Genomic DNA, 26693 nt, shown 5'->3' on the forward strand with positions numbered 1-26693 from the left:
GCCAGGTATTCTGCTTTTGTCACTGTGTGTTCCTTATTATTAGTTCTAATAACTTTCTTTGGAAAGTTCACTAGGGACAAGGCCCTTGGCTAAGGGTTTTACCCATGAAACCTGCTAGTGGTGGGATCAGCTAACAGGATTCAAGGAAGAAGAAGGTAAGAGTTGAGCCTTACTGTCTCTTTTATGAAATTCTTAGCAAAACAACAAGAGTCTTCTGGGCTATGAAAAAGAGGGGAGGGGCCGGAGAGATAGCATGGAGGTAAGGCGTTTGCCTTTCATGCAGGAGGTCATCGGTTTGAATCCCGGCATCCCATATGGTCCCCTGTGCCTGCCAGGAGCAATTTCTGAGCCTGGAGCCAGGAATAACCCCTGAGCACTGCCAGGTGTGACCCAAAAACCAAAAAAAAAAAAAAAAAAAAAAAAAAAAAAAAAAAAAGAAAAAGAGGGGAAAGTTCTTGAGTCCACTGGAGACTGTCCTATTTACCTCTCTCTGCTGAAATCCCACTGACATTCGTGTGATATGGACACTCAGGAAGATTATGGAATTCTGATTGAAATGAGATCATGAAGTCAAAATGTTTTATATACTGAAAATTAATGTAAAATTGATGGCCATTATTATTAAATTACTGTTAGTCTCTCAACGTCATTATTAGTCTTGTTGGTATGAAAGATTCTAAGAAAGAACCATTATTTTAGTTGCCTATTCCTTCTATTATCTTTGTCTTCTGTGGTGGCATCATTTACAAGAAATGCATTAAACAGGTTTTTAGATAATGAACAGCTTTAACAGAAAATACCCCCTTGAGTTTGCTTATTACTTCTTGACTAAAATAGTCAAAAAGAATTTTTTCAAGTATACCATAAAGTGAGTTAGCTACATTTTAACTGATGTAGAGTTGCATATTTCATTATGATCCCCATGTTGAATGTATCACTTCCAAAATGTAAATGTTGAAGTCCTAATTACTCATGAAGAGGTGACCAAGAATAAAGATATGAAGATATGAATAAAGATATAAAGAATAAAGATATAAAGATAATGATATGAAGAATGTGTCCCTAATTTCACAGGACCAGTAATCTCCTTAAAGCTTCAGCATTTGAGAGAGACATTAAGCCTATAGTCCTACATATATTACTACAAAGTATGTAAAGTGCTCCTGTCAGTAAAATATGAAATATGACTTTTCCAAAAGAAAAGAAATATTTCAATCACAATTCCAAAAATGTGACCTTTTCTCAGGTAGCTGTCCCTCCAGACTCAAAGTAAGATGCCCAAAGATACAATATTAAAAACTGACTGATAATAATTCTGGGAGACCTCAACACGGCTTTGTCAACACTGGATAGGTCAACCAGACTGAAACCCAACAAGAATATACTAGACCTGAGGAGAGAAATGGAAGAAAGAGGCCTAGTGGATATATATAGGACACTCCATCCCCAGAAACCTGGATACACATTCTTCTCCAATGTACATGGGACATTCTCCAGGATAGACTACATGCTGGCACATAAGACATACCTCCATAAGATCAAGAGGATAGAAATTTTGCAGACTACCTTCGCTGACCACAAGGCTCTGAAATTATTTGTGAATTCCAAAGGGACTCAGAAGAAAAACTTTAACACCTGGAAGTTAAACAGCATCATACTCAATAACCAGTGGGTCCGAGATGAAATCAAGGAGGAAATCAAAAGGTTCCTGGAAACAAATGACAATAAAGACACAAACTAACAGAACTTATGGGACACAGCAAAAGCAGTACTGAGAGGAAAATTTATAGCTTTGCAAGCACACATCAGGAAGGAAGAAGGAGATTACCTGAGTAGCTTAATGACACAGCTAATAGAACTAGAAAGTGCTCGACAAAAGGACCCAAAAATAGGAAGACAGAAGGAAATAACAAAGCTGAGAGCAGAAATCAATGAAGTGGAAACCCAAAAAACAATCCGAAAGATCAACGAAAGCAGAAGTTGGTTCTTTGAAAAAATAAACAAGATTGATAGACCACTGGCAAACCTAACAAAGAAAGAGAGAGAGAGAAACTTGATAACTTGTATTAGGAATGAAAAAAGGAGAGATCACTACTGATATGAGAGAGATTCAAAGGGTAATCAGAAACTACTTTGAGAAACTCTACGCCACCAAAAAATGAGAACCTGGAAGAAATGGATAAATTCTTGGACTCTTATAATCTTCCACGGTTGAAGGAAGAGGATGTAGTATATCTAAACACCCCCATCACCATTGATGAAATTAAAATGGTAATCAAGTGTCTGCCCAAAAACAAAAGCCCAGGCCCAGATGGATTCACTAATGAATTCTTTCAAACTTTCCAAGAGGAACTACTACCAATCCTGGCAAGACTCTTTCATGAAATTGAACAAACAGAAACACTTCCAAATAGCTTTTATGAAGCCAACATCACCTTGATACCTAAACCAGACAGAGATGCTACAAAAAAAGAAAATTACAGACCAATATCGCTGATGAATGCAGATGCAAAGATCCTCAACAAAATCCTGGCAAATAGGATTCAATGCCTCATTAAGAAGATCATCCACTATGATCAAGTAGGTTTCATCCCAGGAATGCAAGGATGGTTTAACATCCGTAAATCTATCAACATCATACACAACATCAATAACAAGAAAAATAAAAACCACATGATCATATCAATAGATGCAGAGAAAGCATTTGATAAGGTCCAACACCCATTCTTGATCAAAACTCTCAGCAAGATGGGAATGGAAGGAACCTTTCTCAATATAGTGAAGGCCATCTACCACAAGCCAGTGGCAAATATTATCCTCAATGGAGAAAAACTAAAAGCATTCCCTCTAAATTCTGGCACAAGACAAGGCTGTCCTCTCTCGCCACTCCTATACAACATAGCACTGGAAGTACTTGCTATAGCGATTAGGCAAGAAAAAGATATAAAAGGAATCCAGATAGGAAAGGAAGAAGTCAAGCTCTCACTGTTTGCAGATGACATGATACTCTACTTAGAAAACCCTAAAGACTCTATCAAAAAGCTTCTAGAAACAATAGACTCATATAGCAAGGTGGCAGGCTACAAAATTAACACACAAAAATCAATGGCCTTCCTATACACCAATAGTAATAAGGATGAAATGGACATTAAGAAAACAACTCCATTCACAATAGTGCCACACAAACTCAAATATCTTGGAATCAACTTGACTAAAAATGTGAAGGACCTATACAAAGAAAACTATAAAACTCTGCTCCAAGAAATAAGAGAGGACACACGGAAATGGAAACACATACCCTGCTCATGGATTGGCAGGATTAACATCATCAAAATGGCAATACTCCCCAAGGCATTATACAGATTTAATGCTATCCCTCTAAAGATACCGTGACATTCTTCAAAGAAGTGGATCAGGCACTTTTGAAATTCATTTGGAACAATAAACACCCTCGAATAGCTAAAGCAATCATTGGGAAAAAAGAATATGGGAGGAATTATTTTCCCCAACTTTAAACTGTACTACAAAGCAATAGTTATCAAAACAGCATGGTATTGGAATAAGGACAGGCCCTCAGATCAGTGGAATAGGCTTGAATACTCAGAAAATATTCCCCAGACATACAAACACCTAATTTTTGATAAAGGAGCAGGAAATCCTAAATGGAGCAGGGAAAGCCTCTTCAACAAGTGGTGTTGGCACAATTGGATAGCCACTTGCAAAAAATTGAACTTAGACCCCCAGCTAACATCATGTACGAAGGTAAAATCCAAATGGATTAAAGACCTCGATATCAGCCCCAAAACCATAAGATATATAGAACAGCACATAGGCAAAACACTCTAGGACATTACAGGCATCTTCAAGGAGGAAACTGCACTCTCCAAGCAAGTAAAAGCAGAGATTAACAGATGGGAATATATTAAGCTGAGAAGCTTCTGCACCTCAAAGGAAATAGTGCCCAGGATACAAGAGCCACCCACTGAGTGGGAGAAACTATTCACCCAATAACCATCAGATAAGGGGCTAATCTCCAAAATATACAAGGCACTGACAGAACTTTACAAGAAAAAACATCTAATCCCATCAAAAAATGGGGAGAAGAAATGAACAGACACTTTGACAAAGAAGAATACAAATGGCCAAAAGACACATGAAAAAATGCTCCACATCACTAATCATCTGGGATATGCAAATCAAAACAATGATGAGATACCACCTCACACCCCAGAGAATAGCACACATCACAAAGAATGAGAATAAACAGCTCCAGAAAGTGAAAACCGGTGGGCTTTCAGAAGAAGCCAGCTGCCCTGTTTGGGACATCAGGCAGGGAAAAGCCACGAATCGGCACTCGCCCAGTGGAGCCCAACTGTGAGTGCTCCTTGTAAATGTTTCTCTACTGTCCTCTTGCGTGAAACTCTTGGGAGTGGGGCAAAAGACGCTCCAGAAATCTGCTCTCCCAGACGCCATTTCCAGGGCGGGTCTCCAGAACGTGAAAACCGGCAGGCTTTCGCAGAAGCCAGCTGCCATGTTTGGGACATCAGGCAGGGAAAAGCCACGAATCTGCACCCGCCCAGTGGAGTCCAACTGTGAGTGCTCCTTGTAAATGTTTCTCTACTGTCCTCTTGCGTGAAACTCTTGGGAGTGGGGCAAAAGACGCTCCAGAAATCTGCTCTCCCAGACGCCATTTCCAGGGCGGGTCTCCAGAACGTGAAAACCGGCGGGCTTTCGCAGAAGCCAGCTGCCCTGTTTGGGACATCAGGCAGGGAAAAGCCACGAATCTGCACTCGCCCAGTGGAGCCCAACTGTGAGTGCTCCTTGTAAATGTTTCTCTACTGTCCTCTTGCGTGAAACTCTTGGGAGTGGGGCAAAAGACGCTCCAGAAATCTGCTCTCCCAGACGCCATTTCCAGGGCGGGTCTCCAGAACGTGAAAACCAGCGGGCTTTCGCAGAAGCCAGCTGCCCTGTTTGGGACATCAGGCAGGGAAAAGCCACGAATCTGCACTCGCCCAGTGGAGCCCAACTGTGAGTGCTCCTTGTAAATGTTTCTCTACTGTCCTCTTGCGTGAAACTCTTGGGAGTGGGGCAAAAGAGGCTCCAGCAGAGCACGGCCCTCCACTTCGCTACGTGGCCGTGCACTCTTTCTAAGAAAAGAACACCATCGTAACAAGAAGAAAAAATCACACTAAGAACTGAGCTATAACACAGAAGCAAGCATTCCTCTTCGAACTGTCTTCTCCGTTGAATGCTTGGGCCTAAGATTTGATCCAGTGTGAGGCTTCACCCACGGAGGACTCCCCTCCCTTAGAGACAAGTCAGCCCATCCAGAAAGGGTGGAGCCAGAGAAGTGTGCTGCCTACATCATATAGCCAATGAATACCACCACAACACGTAGAAAAACCCAAAATACAAGTGTGACAATGGGGAAACAACGCAGGCCAGCATCAGACATAGAGAATGAAGAGGACAATTCTGATGACCAGATAATGGCCAACCAACTAATCAACCTCTCAGATAAGGACTTTAGACTAGCAATATGGAATATGTTCAAAGAACTCAAAGAAACCATGAATCGAGTTGAACAGAACACTAATAAGAACCAAGAAAATATGAAGACAGAAATCACAAAACTCCAAACTGAAATAACATATCAATTAACAGGCCTGAAAAAGTCAGTAAACGAAGTGAATGACAAAATGGATAAGCTCTGGGACAGGGTATCAGAAGCTGAGAATAGACTTGGTGCTGTGGAAGATGAGATACATAACAATTCCATACAGCAGGAGAGATTGGACAAAAAACTTAAAGCAAATGAGCAGACAACGGAAAAATTAGTCAAAGAATGGGAACAGATGAAAATAGAAGTCTATGATAAGATCAACAGAAACAACTTAAGAATCATTGGAGTCCCAGAGACCCAGGAAGAAAATTCCCAGGAAGAATCAATGGTCAAGAACATCATTAAAGAGAAACTTCCAGAGCTAAAGAATATAGGTGATCAAATCCTACATGCTCGAAGAGTACCAACCAAAAGAGACCCCAGAAAAAACACCCCAAGACACATCCTAGTCACAATGACAAATCCCACAGATAGAGACAGAATTCTGAAAACAGCAAGATCAAAAGTGGAAATTACGTTCAAGCAAGCGTCCTTGAGATTTACAGCAGACCTGTCACCAGAAACACTCAATGCCAGAAAGCAGTGGTGGGATATTGTGACAAGACTGAATGAAATGAATGCTTCACCCAGAATACTATACCCAGCAAAACTCACTTTCCGATTTGACGGAAGAATACATGGTTTCACAGACAAAAAGCAGCTCAGAAACTTTACAGACTCCAAACCAGTCTTAAGAGAAAAACTGAAAGACCTAATTTAAGACAAGACTAACCAAGAGACACACCAAATTTCGATATAAAGATGGAATTAAATCCCAGGACAATTCTTTCTCTCAATGTCAATGGACTAAATGCACCAGTCAAGAGACACAGAGTGGCTAAATGGATCAAAAAACTCAATCCAACCTTCTGCTGCCTACAAGAAACGCACCTGAATAGTCAGAACAAACATAGACTCAAAATAAAAGGCTGGAGAAAAATTATCCAAGCAAACAACACCCATAAAAAAGCTGGAGTGGCCATACTAATATCAGATAATGCAAACTTTATACTCAGGAAGGTTGTAAGGGACAAAGATGGACATTTTATATTAATCAAGGGGTATGTAGAGCAGGAAGAAATAACTCTCCTAAACATATATGCACCGAATGAGGGGCCAGCAAAATATTTAATACAACTGTTGACAAATCTGAAAAATAATATCAATGACAACACAATAATTGTGGGGGACCTCAACACGGCTTTGTCAACACTGGATAGGTCAACCAGACTGAAACCCAACAAGAATATACTAGACCTGAGGAGAGAATTGGAAGAAAGAGGCTTAGTGGATAAATATAGGACACTCCACCCCCAGAAACCTGGATACACATTCTTCTCCAATGTACATGGGACATTCTCCAGGATAGACTACATGCTGGCACATAAAACATACCTCCATAATATCAAGAGGATAGAAATTTTGCAGACTGCCTTTGCTGACCACAAGGCTCTGAAATTATTTGTGAATTCCAAAGGGACTCAGAAGAAAAACCTTAACACCTGGAAGTTAAACAGCCTCATACTCAATAACCAGTGGGTCCGAGATGAAATCAAGGAGGAAATCAAAAGGTTCCTGGAAACAAATGACAATCAAGACACAAACTAACAGAACTTATGGGACACAGCAAAAGCAGTACTGAGAGGAAAATTTATAGCTTTGCAAGCACACATCAGGAAGGAAGAAGGAGCTTACCTGAGTAGCCTAATGACACAGCTAATAGAACTAGAAAATGCTCAACAAAAGGACCCAAAAATAGGAAGACAGAAGGAAATAACAAAGCTGAGAGCAGAAATCAATGAAGTGGAAACCCAAAAAACAATCCAAAAGATCAACGAAAGCAGAAGTTGGTTCTTTGAAAAAATAAACAAGATTGATAGACCACTGGCAAACCTAACAAAGAAAGAGAGAGAGAAACTTGATAACTCGTATTAGGAATGAAAAAGGAGAGATCACTACTGATATGAGAGAGATTCAGAGGGTAATCAGAAACTACTTTGAGAAACTCTACGCCACTAAAAATGAGAACCTGGAAGAAATGGATAAATTCTTGGACTCTTATAATCTTCCACGGTTGAAGGAAGAGGATGTAGCATCTCTAAACAACCCCATCACCATTGATGAAATTAGAATGGTAATCAAAAGTCTGCCGAAAAACAAAAGCCCAGGCCCAGATGGATTCACTAATGAATTCTTTCAAACTTTCCAAGAGGAACTACTACCAATCCTGGCAAGACTCTTTCATGAAATTGAACAAACAGAAACACTTCCAAATAGCTTTTATGAAGCCAACATCACCTTGATACCTAAACCAGACAGAGATGCTACAAAAAAAGAAAATTACAGACCAATATCGCTGATGAATGCAGATGCAAAGATCCTCAACAAAATCCTGGCAAATAGGATTCAATGCCTCATTAAGAAGATCATCCACTATGATCAAGTAGGTTTCATCCCAGGAATGCAAGGCTGGTTTAACATCCGTAAATCTATCAACATCATACACAACATCATTAACAAGAAAAATAAAAACCACATGATCATATCAATAGATGCAGAGAAAGCATTTGATAAGGTCCAACACCCATTCTTGATCAAAACTCTCAGCAAGATGGGAATGGAAGGAACCTTTCTCAATCTAGTTGAAGCCATCTACCACAAGCCAACGGCAAATATTATCCTCAACGGAGAAAAACTAAAAGCCTTCCCTCTAAATTCTGGTACAAGACAAGGCTGTCCTCTCTCACCACTCCTATTCAACATAGCACTGGAAGTACTTGCTATAGCGATTAGGCAAGAAAAAGATATCAAGGGAATCCAGATAGGAAAGGAAGAAGTCAAGCTCTCACTGTTTGCAGATGACATGATACTCTACTTAGAAAACCCTAAAGACTCTACCAAAAAGCTTCTAGAAACAATAGACTCATATAGCAAGGTGGCAGGCTACAAAATTAACACACAAAAATCAATGGCCTTTCTATACACCAACAGTAATAAGGAAGAAATGGACATTAAGAAAACAACCCCATTCACAATAGTGCCACACAAACTCAAATATCTTGGAATCAACTTGACTAAAAATGTGAAGGACCTATACAGAGAAAACTATAAAACTCTGCTCCAAGAAATAAGAGAGGACACGCGGAAATGGAAATGCATACCCTGCTCGTGGATTGGCAGGATTAACATCATCAAAATGGCAATACTCCCCAAGGCATTATACAGATTTAATGCTATCCCTCTAAAGATACCCATGACATTCTTCAAAGAAGTGGATCAGACACTTTTGAAATTCATTTGGAACAATAAACACCCTCGAATAGCCAAAGCAATCATTGGGAAAAAAGAATATGGGAGGAATTATTTTCCCCAACTTTAAACTGTACTACAAAGCAATAGTTATCAAAACAGCATGGTATTGGAATAAGGACAGGCCCTCAGATCAGTGGAATAGGCTTGAATACTCAGAAAATTTTCCCCAGACATACAATGAACTAATTTTTGATAAAGGAGCAGGAAACCCTAAATGGAGCAGGGAAAGCCTCTTCAACAAGTTGTGTTGGCACAATTGGATAGCTGCTTGCAAAAAATTGAACTTAGACCCCCAGCTATCATCATGTACGAAGGTAAAATCCAAATGGATTAAAGACCTCGATATCAGCCCCAAAACCATAAGATATATAGAACAGCACATAGGCAAGACACTCCAGGACATTACAGGCATCTTCAAGGAGGAAACTGCACTCTCCAAGCAAGTGAAAGCAGAGATTAACAGATGGGAATATATTAAGCTGAGAAGCTTCTGCACCTCAAAGGAAATAGTGCCCAGGATACAAGAGCCACCCACTGAGTGGGAGAAACTATTCACCCAATACCCATCAGATAAGGGGCTAATCTCCAAAATATACAAGGCACTGACAGAACTTTACAAGAAAAAAACATCTAATCCCATCAAAAAATGGGGAGAAGAAATGAACAGACACTTTGACAAAAAAGAAATACAAATGGCCAAAAGACACATGAAAAAGTGCTCCACATCACTAATCATCAGGGAGATGCAAATCAAAACAACAATGAGATACCACCTCACACCACAGAGAATGGCACACATCACAAAGAATGAGAATAAACAGTGTTGGCGGGGATGTGGAGAGAAAGGAACTCTTATCCACTGCTGGTGGGAATGCCGTCTAGTTCAACCTTTATGGAAAGCGATATGGAGATTCCTCCAAAAACTTGAAATCGAGCTCCCATATGATCCAGCTATACCACTCCTAGGAATATACCCTAAGAACACAAAAATACAGTACAAAAACCCCTTCCTTACACCCATATTCATTGCAGCACTATTTACCATAGCAAGACTCTGGAAACAACCAAGATGCCCTTCAATAGATGAATGGCTAAAGAAACTGTGGTACATATACACAATGGAATATTATGCAGCTGTCAGGAGAGATGAAGTCATGAAATTTTCCTATACATGGATGTACACGGAATCTATTATGCTGAGTGAAATAAGCCAGAGAGAGAGAGAAAAACACAGAATGGTCTCACTCATCTATGGGTTTTAAGAAAAATGAAAGACATTCTTGCAATAATAATTTTTAGACACAAAAGAGAAAAGAGCTGGAAGTTCCAGCTCACCACAGGAAGCTCACCACAAAGAGTGATGAGTTTAACTAGAGAAATAACTACATTCTGAACTTTCCTAATAATGAGAATGTATGAGGGAAATGGAGAGCCTGTTTAAAGTACAGGCAGGGGTTAGGTGGGGAGGAGGGAGACTTGGGACATTGGTGGTGGGAATGTTGCACTGGTGATGGGTGGCGTTCTTTACATGACTGAAACCCAAACACAATCATGTATGTAATCAAGGTATTTAAATAAAATTTAAAAAAATAAAAAATAAATGAGTTAACTGAAAAAAAAAGAGAGAATAAACAGTGTTGGCGGGGATGTGGAGAGAAAGGAACTCTTATCCACTGCTGGTGGGAATGCCGTCTAGTTCAACCTTTATGGAAAGCAATATGGAGATTCCTACAAAAACTGGAAATTGAGCTCCCATACGATCCAGCTATACCACTCCTAGAAATATACCCTAGGAACACAAAAATACAATACAAAAACCCCTTCCTTACACCTATATTCATTGCAGCACTATTTACCATAGCAAGACTCTGGAAACAACCAAGATGCCCTTCAACAGACGAATGGCTAAAGAAACTGTGGTACATATACACGATGGAATATTATGCAGCTGTCAGGAGAGATGAAGTCATGAAATTTTCCTATACATGGATGTACACTATTATGCTGAGTGAAATAAGTCAGAGAGAGAGAGAAAAACGCAGAATTGTCTCACTCATCTATGGGTTTTAAGAAAATGAAAGACATTCTTGCAATAATAATTTTCAGACACAAAAGAGAAAAGAGCTGGAAGTTCCAGCTCACCTCAGGAAGCTCACCACAAAGAGTGATGAGTTTAGTTAGAGAAATAACTACATTTTGAACTGTCCTAATAATGAGAACGTATGAGGGAAATGGAGAGCCTGTTTAGAGTACAGGCGGGGGTCGGGCAGGGAGGAGGGAGACTTGGGACATTGGTGATGGGAATGTTGCGCTGGTGATGGGTGGTGTTCTTTACATGACTGAAAGCCAAACACAATCATGTATATAATCAAGGTGTTTAAATAAAAAAAAAACTGACTGACAGAAAATAAACTAAACTTTTTTAAGGGCATGTAATTCTTATATCCTGCAAGCTCCCTTGAATCCAAGGCAGCTTCTAGTTTTGACTGTCTTGCATGGATAAATGTCTATGGCCTAAGGAGGGGACATTGTCTCACTGCAAGGTTATTAAGCTCAAAGACAGGCACCAAAACCCCCATGATGCTCACCAAAACCCACACAAAAATAACAAAGTGAATCACTCTCTCTCTCTTCCTTCAGGTGCCTTACCTACTGCATCAAGCCAGAAAGTGTTCCGTAAAGGCTGACCCTGGGAACCCAGCCTTTTCATCACCTCATTATCTGCTGGAATTCCCAGAAATTAGAACCTGAACCTGAAATCCCATTAGGATCACCACATGGGCTCAAAAATCTAAGGAGAAAAGAAATCAGCTCTGTGTACTGCTGGTCTCAGCATCTGAAATAGTTCCCTGCTAGTTCATAATGTCAACACACAAGTTAATTCCTTTCCTTTCAGAAATCTGCTTGGAGCACCCCAAATTATTATTATCTGTGTTCAAGCATGAGAGCATGACCAGCTGAACAGCTGCCAATGTAGCTGCCCTTCCCCATTTAAATAAATAGACTGGTTTGGGGCAGGCTTTCCAGATGGACACACTTTCCAGACATGAATGCTGTTGTGTTAAGATATATAGTGACGGGGCCGGAGAGATAGCATGGAGGTAAGGTGTTTGCCTTTCATGCAGGAGGTCATTGGTTTGAATCCTGGTGTCCCATATGGTCCCCCGTGCCTGCCAGGAGCAATTTCTGAGCCTGGAGCCAGGAATAACCCCTGAGCACTGCTGGGTGTGACCCAAAAACCACCAAAAAAAAAAAAAGATATTTAGTGACATAAATTATTTTGACAATCAATCTATTTGGTTTAACTTTAAAATCTAAGGCAGGTTTTTGAGTAATCTCATTTTCACAGATTAATGAGACTATTGAAAAGAAATGACTATTGTTGAAGGACATATATTTATGTATACAAATTGATATTTTCTCTTGTTGCTGTGTACTAAGAAAATGAAAAATTGGGCTGTAGCAACAATATAAAGATTGCCTTGTAGGCCACAAACTTAAATTCAATTCTCAGCATCCCATATGATCCTTCTAGCTCCATCTGGAATTTCACTTAACACAGAGCCAGGAGTAACTCTTGAGTTCTGGATATCACTTGAAAACAAAAAAGTTTAATTTTCTGGTTTAGGGCACCCAGCAGTGCTGGCTCTGTACTCAGGAATCATTTCTGGAAGACTCGAGGGAATCATATGGGATGGCAGGGATCAAACCTAAGTCAGCCCCGTACAAGGCAAACCTCCTACCCACTGTTCTATAGCTCAGGCCCAAAAACAAAATATTTATTTTTAATGCAAATAGATTCTGTGTACTCTTCCCTCCCAACCAAATCTAAAACATAGGAGCTATACCCTCTCATCCTATTTATTAAATCATAAAATAGTTTATCTTTAAATGAAATAAGGATGGTCACATTTTAAAATTCATTATAATTTAGCTTGTGTATCTGCAATAATGTTGAGTGGAGAGACAGTTTAGCAGGTAAGTGCTTGATTTTCATGAAACTGACCCAGTTTTAATCCCTGACATCAAATATGAAATTAGCCCCTAGATGTGTTTCCTCCTAACCCCTACCCACCCCCAAAAGAGGAAAGGAGGAGGGAGGGAGGGAGGAGGGAATAGAGGGAGGAAGGGAAGAAGGAAGAGAGAAAGGAAAAAATAAGAGAAGGAAAAAAAGAAAGAGAGGAAGAAAGAAAGAAAGAAAGAAAGAAAGAAAAGAAAGAAAGAAAGAAAGAAAGAAAGAAGAAAGAAAGAAAGAAAGAAAGAAGAAAGAAAGAAAGAAAGAAAGAAAGAAAGAAAGAAAGAAAGAAGAAAGAAAGAAAGAAAGAAAGAAAGAAAGAAAGAAAGAAAGAAGAAAGAAAGAAAGAAAGAAAGAAAGAAAGAAAGAAAGAAAGAAAGAAAGAAAGAAAGAAAGAAAGAAAGAAAGAAAGAAAGAAAGAAAGAAAGAAAGAAAAGAAAGAAAGAAAGAAAGAAAAAAGAAAGAAAGAAAGAAAGAAAGAAAGAAAGAAAGAAAGAAAGAAAGAAAGAAAGAAAGAAAGAAAGAAAGAAAGAAAAAGAAGAGAGAGAAAGAGAGAAAGAAAGAAGAGAGAGAAAGAGAGAGAGATTTAAACTCTAAAAAGAAAAACAGACACTGGAGAAAGATTCACTCCATATGTTACAAAGCCCAACATTTAAGTTTGTACATGACTGATTTAAGAAAAAATCTAAATTAAGTGGCTCACACCATTAATAAGGTGGTTGTACTCACAGGTAGACCAAAAAACAAATATAAACACTAGGCTTTCTGGATTGTGTGGGAAAAGCCTAACTAATGTCAAGGATGGCTTTATTCCTCCAGCATGCCTTCCTTCCTTTTAGCATCAGATTAGCCTCCATTTTGTCAAATGATGCAAATCCAAGTGGCAGGTGACTTGATTCCTGTCCTCAAGTCATTCAAAGTCCAAAAGTCGAGGTTGAGGGGAAACAATTTAACAAAGAAAATTATGTAAAGAAATGGACTCAAAATACTTTGTAGTCTTTCCAAAGAACATGAGAGAATCAGGGAAGAAGAACGTAGCATCCTAGAAAGTATTTGGAAACTGATAATGAAGAGATGCGTAATGACCATCTACAGGAGGCCCTTTCTAAGCATTTTGAACAATAAATTAACATATTTAACTTTCATGATGACCATGTGTGTAAATATCAGGGTTTTCCCTATTTTCTGAGGCAAGGAATATGAGGACCTTGCCAAGTAAAGTTGCTACATTACAGTAGCATGAAACCAGACATTCCAGCTACATGGTCCACACCCTTTACCACACTAAAGAGTTTGCCAGACAGATGTGAAGAAACATTTTGGGAAGTTTTTGGAAGTGGTAAAAGTGCATGACTTTGGATGTTAGTAAGTCAGAGCTTAAGTGTCCAACCCTTGGAAACCAAAGCGTGCTTAGATGGAGAGGTGCTTGGCTTCTCAAGCAGCAAAGTTTACTCTGGTATACCACCCTGCATGCATGTGCTTGTGACCAAATACCAGCAGGCTACATTCTCTCCTTTTTTCCAGAAATTTATAAAACCAGAGCTCAGAGGCTTTTTCTCTCACATCCTATTACCTCAAAATATAGTTTTATCCCTTCACCATGCCTATATTATAAACTTATAATATTTTCATAAAACTCTTGGTATAATTGTGATATAATTTATACTTTAAATTTATATTTATAATTTATAATATATATAAATTTATAATTTATAATACTCATAATTTGTAATATATTATGCTCACCTTGAGATTTCCAGTTTCTTCTTTCTATCTGGTTCAAATTATTTCTTTCAGGTATTTAAAAATTACATTTCAAGTAACAGAACCAATTCTGCCAATGAGTCAGTAATAAGCAAATAAATACACTTCACTGTGCAGCTTGCTTTGCTAACTTAAATAACCCTCTAGTTCCTTCTTTTGATGTGAATTAATATTAAATTGATTAATATTAAATATTTTGTGCTGAAGCACATCACACCATTTGTGGTTTACTCTTTCCAAACATACAGAGAGTTTCAAGATAGGCATTTTACTGAACAATGATGGAACTAATATATATAACCATCTGTCTTTAAGCTTTCCAACATAAGGCCAAAATTTTCATGCTGAAGTTTACTAGAAAAATAAGGTAGAATTATTTTTATTCTAATTAATTTTTAATTTTCTAAATAATTTAAAAAATAAATTAGAATTATATAGTGATCACTGGACTTTTATTTTTATCAAAGAACATCTTCAGTAAATAAAAAATAGTAGTTCAATTATGCCCAATGGCCTACATCTAGGATATTGTCTTTCTCACAGATTTCATGAAACAATTTTTTGCAAATTTAACCTCAAATTTTTGTGGCTGATTTCTTTAATCTACTTAATTTGCACTATGGCAGCACAACTTTTTAGAAGACCACTCATTAAATGTTCTTAAGGGTGTGCTACATCCCAACTTTTCAAAATAAAGTTCAAATATTAGAGGAATCCCAAGAAAGAGTTCCAGAATCAAGTCTCCAGGCTCCAAAATCATGGTCAATTTCCAGCTCCTGAACTCTGTAGTCTTCTCTCCTTCCTCTCCATCATTCATTCTTCCATACCTCTGTATTTCCTCCAGTGTCATTATTCATTCTCACTGTACCCTGGACTTATCCCTTACAGATGGAAGCTACGTGAGATAGTAACTTGCATGGCTCACCACTACTCCTGCGAGTCTGCCTCATGCACATCACTTACCCTCCCATCGTGGAACAGACACCATGGCAAGTCTTTCACTTTGGGAAAAAGGAATCAAGGATTACACCTAGCAGTGCTTTGGAGTTAGTTACTCCCAACTCTGTACTCAGGAATCGCTACTGGAAGGCTCAGGGAACCATTTGGGAAGCCAGGAATCAAACCTGGGTCAGCCATGTGTAGGCAAGCGTCCTACCCTCTGTATTATCACTCCTTCCCCCTTACACACATTATTTTATTTAATTCTACAAATGAGATACACAATATTCTATAGAGGAATATATAGAAGGAAATATTTTTTCCTTCTATAGATCGGGAAACAGAGCAAGGATACCTTGCTCTTAATAGGCTTCCTTTCCTGCTTCCCAAATGTATGCCTTGACTTTAAGACCTAATATGACTGTCCAGAAACACCTAACGACATGAGGGGAAATGACCTCTATTTGTTAGTGGGAATGTAAGATGCTTCAGCCCTATAATATGCAGTATGGAGATTTCCCAAAATATTAAAAATAGAAGTACTATATAACATCTACCATTCTAACAATTCCACTCCTACAAAACTATCCAAGTAACACAAAAAAAAACTAATTCAAAAGAATATATCTGTATTATATGATATGTGTTTATGTTATTGGCTGGCGTGTGTTTATATATAAATAAATATACATATATATGAACTATGTCCATTATAATTCTATTTACAATAGCTAAGATTGGGAAACAATTCAAGTACATAATAACAGATGAGTGACTACTGAAGATATATATGTGTGTATATGTATAAGGAGATATACATGTGTGTACACATAACATACATAATGAAATTCTATTGAGCTATAAATAGATAAAATTTTGTCTAATAAATAGTATTGAAGGTGATAATACTCAGTGAAATAAATCTAGAAAAAGACAGAGGTGATCTCAAAGCCTAAAAAAAACAAACCTTAGAGCAGGGGTCCTCAAACTTTTTAAACAGGGGGCCAGTTCACTGTCCCTCAGACCACTGAACGAATTATGAATGAATTCTTATGCACACTGCATATATCTTATTTTGCAATGAAGAAACAAAACAGATACAAATACAATATGTGGCCCGCGGGCCATAGTTTGAGGACCACTGCCTTAGACTGATCATATAACTGAAGTTTTTAAGGTTGAGGGTGGTGAACTGAAAGAGCCAAAAGGATTGTGATGTAAGAATAAATATTGTGGGGCTGGAGCGATAGCACAACGGTAGGGCACTTGCCTTGCACGAGGCTGACCCAGGATGGACCTGGGTTCGATCCCCAGAGTCCTATAGGGTCCCCTTAGCCAGTAGCGATTTCTGAGCTCAGTGCCAGGAGTAACCCCTAAGTGTCACCAGGTGTGGCCCAAAAACCAAAAAGAAAAATAAAAGAATAAATACTGTGCTCTTTGATGCTGACTGTGGAATAGCAACATTGTACCTCTAAACTATGTAAACTTTTACACTCTTATAAGCCAATATTACCTGAATAAAATCATATTTGAAAATATTAATAAAATAAAGTAAAATGTGGTCCAAGGATAACTCAGTAGTTCAGAGCACCTACATTGCTAGTTCAAAGCTAAAAGTGAGATCCTCAGTGCTCCCGGGAACTGAATGAAGTCTCTCCTAATGGTTTTGCTTCTCATTCCAGTACCTCTACTGTCTGAAATCCCCCAGTTCTGAAAGCCACAGCCAGGTGTGTGTAAGCACCACAACCAAAGGAATGTGGTTCCCCAGTAAACAGCACAATCAAGTATTCAAGCAACACAACTAGGAATGTAGCAGACACCATCACCCCAAGCATCACAAGCATCAACAAAATGAACAACAACAAAATGAAAAGGAAGGAAAATTTAAAATAGAATCAAAGGAATGAGATATAGTGCAGGACTCCATAACCTCTTTCACACTTTATCATATCCCTGTACCTATAACCATTATCTGTACTTGGAGCTGACCCCTGGCTCTACGCTCAAGGATCACTTGTGGCAGAGCTCAGACCATCAATGATATCAGGAATTGAATATGAGTCAGCCATATGACAGGTAAGCACTCTGCCCACTGTATTATCTCTCTGGCCCTACTATCTTTTTGTAAAACTATTATTGTAGCTTAGTAGGCAAGCTGCATACTAAGCATTGATGGTTTTTAATACACAAAGTTACTGCACCTTTTTTAGAAAATTATTTCCTAGGGGCTGATGCAATAGCACAGCGGGTAGAGCATTTGCCTTGCATGTGGCTGTCTGGGATTCACTCTCCGGCATCCCAAATGGTCCCCCGGGCCTGTCAGGAATGATTTCTGAGTGTAGAGCCAAGAGTTAACCCCTGAGGACCACAGATTGTGGCCCAAAAACAAAAAACATTTTCTACAGAATTATATGGGACCCATGTACATGCTCTATACAGTTAGTCTTGGAAATAGAAACTCTTCCCCTTTTTTCATGACTTTTTTTAATTTTATCATTTAGACTTTTTATCGAGGTACTGGGATTGTCAATATTGTTAATCATGTGTTTCATGTATTACCATCCCAACACCACAATCATCATCAGAGAGCCTATTCCCTCACCAGAGTCTCAAGGATCCCTCCTCCCTTCACCTCCTCTACAATCTACAAGATCAACTCTGTAGACAAGCTCTGAGTTCTGATCCTGACTATTTATTGTTCCATTGCTATATTTCTTTTTGTTTTAATCTAATATTTGAGATAGATATCTCTCTTTTTCTCTGTGATTATATAACCAGGTACCTAAGTTACAGATCTAGAAGGAATCAAGTCCCAAACATCAAGAGGAAAAGGTTGTTATCAAGTCTCCTGAAACTGATATGAGACTTCTATGACATGATGGTTAGAGCAATCCAAATAACAACAAAAAGTTTTACCTAGAACTTTAATCTTGAGTCAGAATGTCCCATTGTTGTAACCCACTGAAATAATATTTCATGCACAGGTTTAAAATCCTTAAAATTAATATCTATTTATATAAGTTTATCAATAATAGAATGTCAGGGCCAATCAAAACCCCAACAAGAAATGGTTAGGAACTGGGTTTAATCAAGGGAGAGGCAAAGCAGGAAGGCCAAGGGCCTTACAGCCAAGGCCCTAAGCCAAGAGAGGAAAAGAGAGGAGGACCAAGGTTGGAACCAGGGCAAGGAGTCAGCCAGGAAAAGGACCAGAGAAAAGGAAACAGTAGGAGAAACAACTACCTGCTAGTCCAGTAAACAATTTCTCCAACAATTTGTCAGCACCCAACCAGCAGAAGCTATTCTACAGGGTTTGATCCCCAGCATCCCATATGGTGCCCAAGCACACCAAGAGTAATTCCTGAGAAAAAAGCCAGGAGTAACTCCTGAGAACTGTGGGGTATTGCCCAAAAACAAACAAAATATATATACGACTCTACTATGATTTTAAATATATAAAATAAGGGTATGTTATATGCACATACTATAAATAAAGTAAGAATGAAAATATATTGTAAAATATTGATATAGATTATTTCTGATTATGGAATAATGAACAACTTATTTCCTCTGTGCCTTTATTTACATTAAAAATACCGTATTTCAAAAGACATTATTGTAATAATACACAGAGACAATAAAGATGAGAGCTGGAAGGACAGCCCACAGTATAAAGCTTACCATAAAGAGTGATGAGTGCAGTTAGAGAAATAACTACACCAACAACTATCATGACAATGGTAATGAGTGAGAGAAATAAAATGTGCCTGTCTTGAATGCAGGCAAAGGGTGGGGGAGGAGGGAGATGGGGTGTATTAGTGGTAGGAATTTTGCACTGGTGAAGGGGGGTGTTCTTTTGTATAACTAAAACCCAACTACAAACATGTTTGTAATCATGGTGCTTAAATAAAGATAATTTTTTAAATACCAAATTTTACAATTAACTCTTACTCCTTCTGTACACAGAAAAAAAACATCCCAGAAAAGAAATTAAAATAAAAATAACTAGATAAAGTTATTCAATTCCAAAGTGTTGATTTTCTAGGTTTTTAATATTTATTTCTTCTTTCAATACTTGTACATTTAATATACATTTATACAAAGCTGTTGTGTGCATGAACTAACTAGAGGCCAAGAGAACCACAGAAAAGAATGTTTTTGAGTAATTAGAAAAATCATATTTACTTTCAGAACTGCCTCTTCCTGTCCCATCTGAAATATAGGAAGGGAAAGAAGAACCAGACAGCCACTGTGACCACGTGTATCACACAGGACTCCCCAAAAGCCAGAAGGCATGGCCAAGTGGGAGAGGAACAGAAATAAAAAGAAGAAAGGAAGAGAAAGGCTTATGTAAGCAGACTCTTTAGAGGCCAAGGCATGAACACAATTATTTCTCTTCTCTCGGCTAGCAGGAAGCAGCTGAAATATCTTTAGTATCACACAAATGAGAATGAAGAAAACCCACATTATGCTGAGCCACTTTTGGGTCAGGTTCAAAGTTGTTGCAGGCAAAAAAAAAAAAAAAAAAGTTGGGGGGTGTGTGAAGGGCTGGTAACGTGTACTGGGAGAAAAGCACTGTTAGAACCTCAGCCAGCTCAAAGCCATGAAGGCCTCTAAGACAAAATACCCATTTGAGGAGATGAAGGATCTTTAAGATACAGAATTCTAGGCTTGGAGCATGGCTTGATCTCCACAAGTAGAATGAAGGCCCTGCTAAGGATATCAAAACATCCATTCTCCACTCTCTCCCACTTGGCAACCCCCCCTAGCAACAGACTTTGAGGGACTTTGGGAAAACTGTCCATAAACTAACTTGGCAGTGGAAAAGACCCACATTTCCCCATTCTGGGGACGTGGCCTGCATCATCCCTTTCTGAGATTCATCATTCAAATTTGTACTTTTTCCCCTCTGTGTCTCTGTGTCTGTGTGTCTCTCTTTCTCTCTGTTTGTGTCTCTCTGTGTGTCTCTCTCCACCTAGCCTTTTCTCTACAAATATTTCTCTATGTAAATTTATTTAAATAAAACTATTTTATTTTACTATCTCATCTTTTCCTGAAATTAATTTCTGTAAGGTTTCTTGGAAACCTCAGTGGAGGTGAGAACTGACCTTCCTTTTTCTGCAAAGAGCAACACCTCACTCCAGACTGCATCCATGGTTCCCCAAGAACTCAAGTGCCATGTAGACCAAGTGGGTTTAGGTCACTTGAGAGTGGCCTCACTGCTTAGATTCTTGTCATCATCAACTTTACCAGTCATAACTCATTTCAGGCATTTCTTGGGTGACAGGGGAGAGCTATAAAAGCAATTTTTAATAAATTGAATCACTGTGAGATAGTTATAAATTGTTCATGATTGAGTTTCATACAGTGTACAACATACATCCCTTTACCCAGAGCACATTTCCTGTCATCAATATTCCCAGTTTCCCTCCTGCCCTCCCTCCTGCACTCTGCCCTGCCTGCATCTATAACAAACATTTGTCTTCTCTCTCACTCATTCTCACTCTCATTCTCTTTTCCTCTCGCTCTCATTTTCTACACTTTGCCTCTCTCTGTCACTCACTTGCTTTTCTCTCACTCTTCTTTTTTTCCTTATAAACACTATTATTTGGGGCCAGCAAGGTGGCGCTAGAGGTAAGGTGCCTGCCTTGCAAGCGCTAGCCAAGGAAAGGGCCGCAGTTTGATCCCCCGGCTTCCCATGTGGTCCCCCCAAGCCAGAGGCAATTTCTGAACGCTTAGTCAGGAGTAACCCCTGAGCATCAAACGGGTATGGCTCAAAAAACAAACAAACAAAAAAAAACCACTATTATTTGCAATATGATTCCTAAAGGGGTATAATGAACATCACTTTATCTCCTTTTAGCACCCAGTTCTTGTCCAGAGTGATTATTTTCAATTCTGATTGTCACGGGGTCCCTTCTCTACTCTACTATCCCCATCTTTTTGTGGCAAGCTTCCTATCACAGACCAGTCCTCTTGGGCCTCATCTCTATTGTCTTTAGGTATCATTACCATACTATTTTTTTTATATTCCACAAGTGAGTGTGGTCATCTATATCTATCTGATGCATTTTGCTCAATAAAACATACTCCATATCAATCCATGCAAAAGCAAATTTCTTGATTTTCCTTTTCTTTTTTGGGGGGAGGGGGGTCACATCCGGCAGTGCTCAGGGGTTATTCCTGGCTCCAGGCTCAAAAATCGCTCCTGGCAGGCTCAGGGGACCATATGGGATGCCGGGATTCGAACCACCATCCTTCTGCATGCAAGGCAAACACCCTACCTCCATGCTATCTCTCCAGCCCAAAGTTTTATTCTTGGGTCACACCCAGCTGTCAGGGTGCATAGCCTGGAGTAGACCTGAGCGTTACCGGGTGTGGCCCAAAAACCAAAACCAAAACCGAACAAAAAAATCTACCTCTTTCCTTCCCACTTCACCTTCAATACAACTGGCAAAATAGTGAGGTGACCTGCAGCATTACCCATGAACTATCTTGGAACTCACCTCTTTTGGTGGGAGTAACTTCTCCCACCAAGAACAGCTGCTTTCTATTTAAAAGAAATTTTTACATTGTGAACTGATGATGCTGAGGAAAGACCAGGAAGAACTCTTGGGCCAATGCTATAGGGACTTAACCCTGATTGTGGACAGTTATAGTAGCATTGCAAATACAAAATAATATCAGCACTATTATAAATGGTGTAGCTCAATAAATACTGACTTAGTAATTAGTATTAGCAAATCTTAATAAATTCATTTAATAAAGAAAATTAAAAGTTCTTTTTAAAAATAAAGGTTTTTTGTTTGTTTTTGGACCACACCCATTGATATTCAGGGGTTACACCTGGCTATGCACTCAGAAATCACTCCTGGCTTGAGGGACCATATGGGATGCTGGGGATCAGTCACATGTAAGGCAAATGCCCTACCACTGCACTATCACACTGGCCCCAAGTGTTTTGGGGTGTTTTTTTGGGGGGGATTGGCTTTTTGACATTCCACAACCACCATCACAGTTGTCCAACTTCCGTGCTTTTCCATTAATCTCTGCAGAAACACTCTAACCACCAAAAACTTCAGGTATGCCAGTGTTGGGATTGATATCACTAGGATATTTGGGGGGACAAGATGAGCCACATTACCCAAAACACATGCTTTCCATAAGCCCTGGCAGATAACACACACAATCCACAGATGCCACCATGATAGTTCTTTGACTCAGATCCACAGACCCTTAAAGTCCTGACTCATATAGCCACATATGTGGCCACATAGCACCTCCATATTTTTAATACTGATATCTCAATATGAACACAGTGAATTTAGAGAGACTTATACAGCTGGTGAAAGATAGGAACTATTTCAGTTGTTCCATTTTAAGATATCTATCAAAGGAGAAAAAGTGATTACACTGGATAAAATTTTCCACTCATGGAAGCACCCCTGAGAGTCCCGCCACTCTGGTTGTTCCAAAAATAAAGATGACTGACATGCACTTGATCTTAATAGAGAACAGACTTCTTTAGAAAATTATAGCCTTTATATTAGATTTTTCATTACTCTTTGCTTGAAACTTGCCTACATGCTACTGAAAGATTGTATGTTAAAAAAATTTTTTAAGTTTGTCTCAAATATCAAAGAACTTGAAGCCAAAGTCTCTTAAGGTAGCAATTTCTCTCTCCCTTTTTTAATCAACTCGGTAGAAATTAATTCAGACCATACTTTTTAAGGAAAACTAATCTGATCCAAAGAGTTCACGCGTAAAATGAAAAAGAGTAAAATTAGAAACCACACAATCATCCACAATTTTTCCTGCTAGGAAAATTGCCTTCGTCAGGATGATTTACTGGTGAAAAATAAGTTGGTTTGGATTCAGTAATGACTGAGTCCTCCTCTCAACAGACATTGTCTGTGGCTAAGAGACTTAAGTCTGCAAAAAAAAAGTAGTAAACACAAATCCATAGAAAGCATAAGTTCAATAAACTATCCAAATTATTTTAAATGCTCTGAATATTTGACCTCACAAAGACCAGTCTCAGAAATTGGATAAATTTTTCATCTTTCTACTTAGTAAAGATCTCCCTCTAAAAGATCTGGGAATCTTGGAATGTAATATTCTGCACCCATCTGCCTGAATAATAATCATTTCTATATGTCATATGAGGAAAACAGATCTTTCTAAAAACCAAGATCTATGAAGCTGGAGAGATAAGAGAGCTGACAGTGTGCTTGCCTTGCATACGGCTGACCTGTGTTCAATTCCCAGCATCCCATATGGTCCCCGTGCACTGCCAGAAATAATTTCTCAGTGCAAAGCCAAAAGTTGTTGGACATTGTTGGGTGTGCTCTACTCCCAAAAAAAGAGATCAAGACCTAGGTGTGTTTTGAACAATTTCATTCATTTTACACAGAGAATCACTAGTATATAGAATTCAGCTGAAGGAACCTGGTCTTGTTAGTAGTTTCCATATTAAACAGACTGTTGCCTTATATTTCTTATTGACAATTACCTAATGTTTGTGGATAAAGCAGAGCTACCCTTTAGACCTCCCCACCTTCTCCCTCACCTTCAATGTCAAGTTTCAAGGAGCAGAGTCTTGGAATATGCTTTCTAACAAGAACCTCTGATAATCCTCCTGAAGTTTGAGTGCCACTGATCTCATAGGTACTGGAGGAATGAGATCAACACAATCAAGACTAATTCATACAGCTCAAAGAAAAGAGGTCAGCCCTAAGGTGCAAACTAATTCATTCAAAAGCAGGTGTGAACTGGCCCAATGCCCAATTGCTTCAACAAATACACATAAATAATTTTGTCCTCACACCCAAATATTTCAAAAGAGAAGTGTGTGCCTTTTGTCCTACAACTGACTACATTACTGGTTATTGCTAATGGTTTTGTTGACAAGGAACTCATTTTTAAGAAACCCACTTTTTTTCCTTTATTAAATAAAAATTTTGAGTAAAAAATACACCAAACGTGTTTGCACCAAATGAGTGCCATATATTCAGTCCTTTCTCAAGTTAGAGGAAAATAAAGCCATGAGGGGGGTCGGAGAGATAGCATTAGATGTAGAGCATTTGCCTTGCATGCAGAAGAATGGTGGTTCAAATCCCGGCATCCCATATGGTCCCCCGAGCCTGCCAGGAGCAATTTCTGAGCGTAGAGCCACGAGTAACCCCTGAGCACTGCCAGGTGTGATCCCCCAAAAAATAAAGCCATGAAAATGTATACAGTAGCCCCAGAAGGCTTGCAGCTTTTTACAACACAAAGCTGGCAATCTTGGGAGGAGAGGATGGGCCAAGCCCCAACCTACTGAATCAATGCTTAATGCATCCATTATCCAGAGTCACCATTTTCCCAATGACCCTGCCTCACTATCACTCTACTATTCCCTTCAGTGACACCAAACAACCAAACATCAGGTATATTAGTTTTTTGAGTGATATCACCAGAGTTCTTTGGAATGAGTGTGGGCACCCTTCCCTCATATCTTCCTTCTTTCAGGAATCCTGGAAGCTGAATACATGCCCCTAAAAGTTACAGTATTCATTTAAACATTAATTTGATTAATTTAGTTGATTTATTTAATTCATTAAATATTAATTTAAATTTCTGAACAACTTTATTTATTTGATGCTATCATCCCTATAGGAACACACTAGTTTAACAGTATGGACAGCTAACAAGAACCCACTAAACCTTCTGCTATTTATTAATGGCTTCATTGGAAATACAATAATTGGGGCCGGAGAGATAGCATGGAGGTAAGGCGTTTGCCTTTCATACAGAAAGTCGGTGGCTCAAGTCTCAGCGTCCCATATGGTCCCCTGAGCCTGCCAGGAGTGATTTCTGAGCATAAAGCCAAGAGTAATCCCTGAGCGCTGCCAAGTGTGACCCAAAAACCAAAAAAAAAAAAAAAAAAAAAAAACAATAATTTTCACAAGTAAGCTTGCTACTGTACTTTTCTTTTTCTCTCTTTTCTTTATAAACTTTCTTCTATTCCTTTTTTATTTATTTATTTTTGGTTTTTGGGCCACACCCAGCAGTGCTCAGGGGTTACTCCTGGCTGTCTGCTCAGAAATAGCTCCTGGCAGGCACGGGGGACCATATGGGACACCGGGATTCAAACCTTTGGTCCTGGATCGGCTGCTTGCAAGGCAAACGCCACTGTGCTAACTCTCCGGGCCCGTAAAATTTTATTTTAAAAAAGTTTTTTTTGTATGTACAAAGTGCTTTATTTTTTCTATTTACGCTAGTAGTAAAACATTAACATGATTAAAACATTTAAATGTGTTGGTGGTTTTTTGTTTGTTTGTTTGTTTGTTTTGCTTGCAAGGCAAACGCCACTGTGCTATCTCTCCGGACCCAGTGTTATTTTTTTCTATCCCATTTTTTTAATTTTTATTGTGACTGAAGTACATTACACAGAATTATTTACGGTACATAGTGACAATGAATGAAGGGCATTCCCACCACCAATGTTGTCCTCCCTCCACTCCTGTTCCCAGCATGTCTCCCATATCTCCCTCCTTTACCCACCCCCCAGAATACTAGTGTAACTGGTCTCTAAAAAAATTTTTTAATTAATATCTTTATTTAAGTACTATGATTACAAACATGTTTGTAGCTGGGGTTCAGTTATTATAAAAAAGTTTAAGGGGCTGAAGAGATAGCATGAAGGTAAGGCTTTTGCCTTTCATGCATGTCAGTGGTTCGAATCCCGGCATCCCATATGGTCCCCTGAGCCTGCCAGGAGTGATTTCTGAGCCAGGAGTAACCCCTGAGCACTGCCAGGTGTGACCCAAACACCAAAAAAAATAAAGTTTAAAAAAGTTTGAATACAAAAATTATTCACCACAGTTAACCTGTCTCTTTTTGGGGTTTTTTGGGGGGATAGGGAGGGTCACAACCAGCAGCACTCGGGGGTTACCCTGGCTCTGTGCTCAGAAATCGCTCCTAGCAGGCTCGGGGGACCATATGTCTCTGGTTTGCTGCGTG

The sequence above is a fragment of the Suncus etruscus genome, chromosome 15, assembly GCF_024139225.1.
Source record: "Suncus etruscus isolate mSunEtr1 chromosome 15, mSunEtr1.pri.cur, whole genome shotgun sequence".
Classification (NCBI taxonomy): domain Eukaryota; kingdom Metazoa; phylum Chordata; class Mammalia; order Eulipotyphla; family Soricidae; genus Suncus; species Suncus etruscus.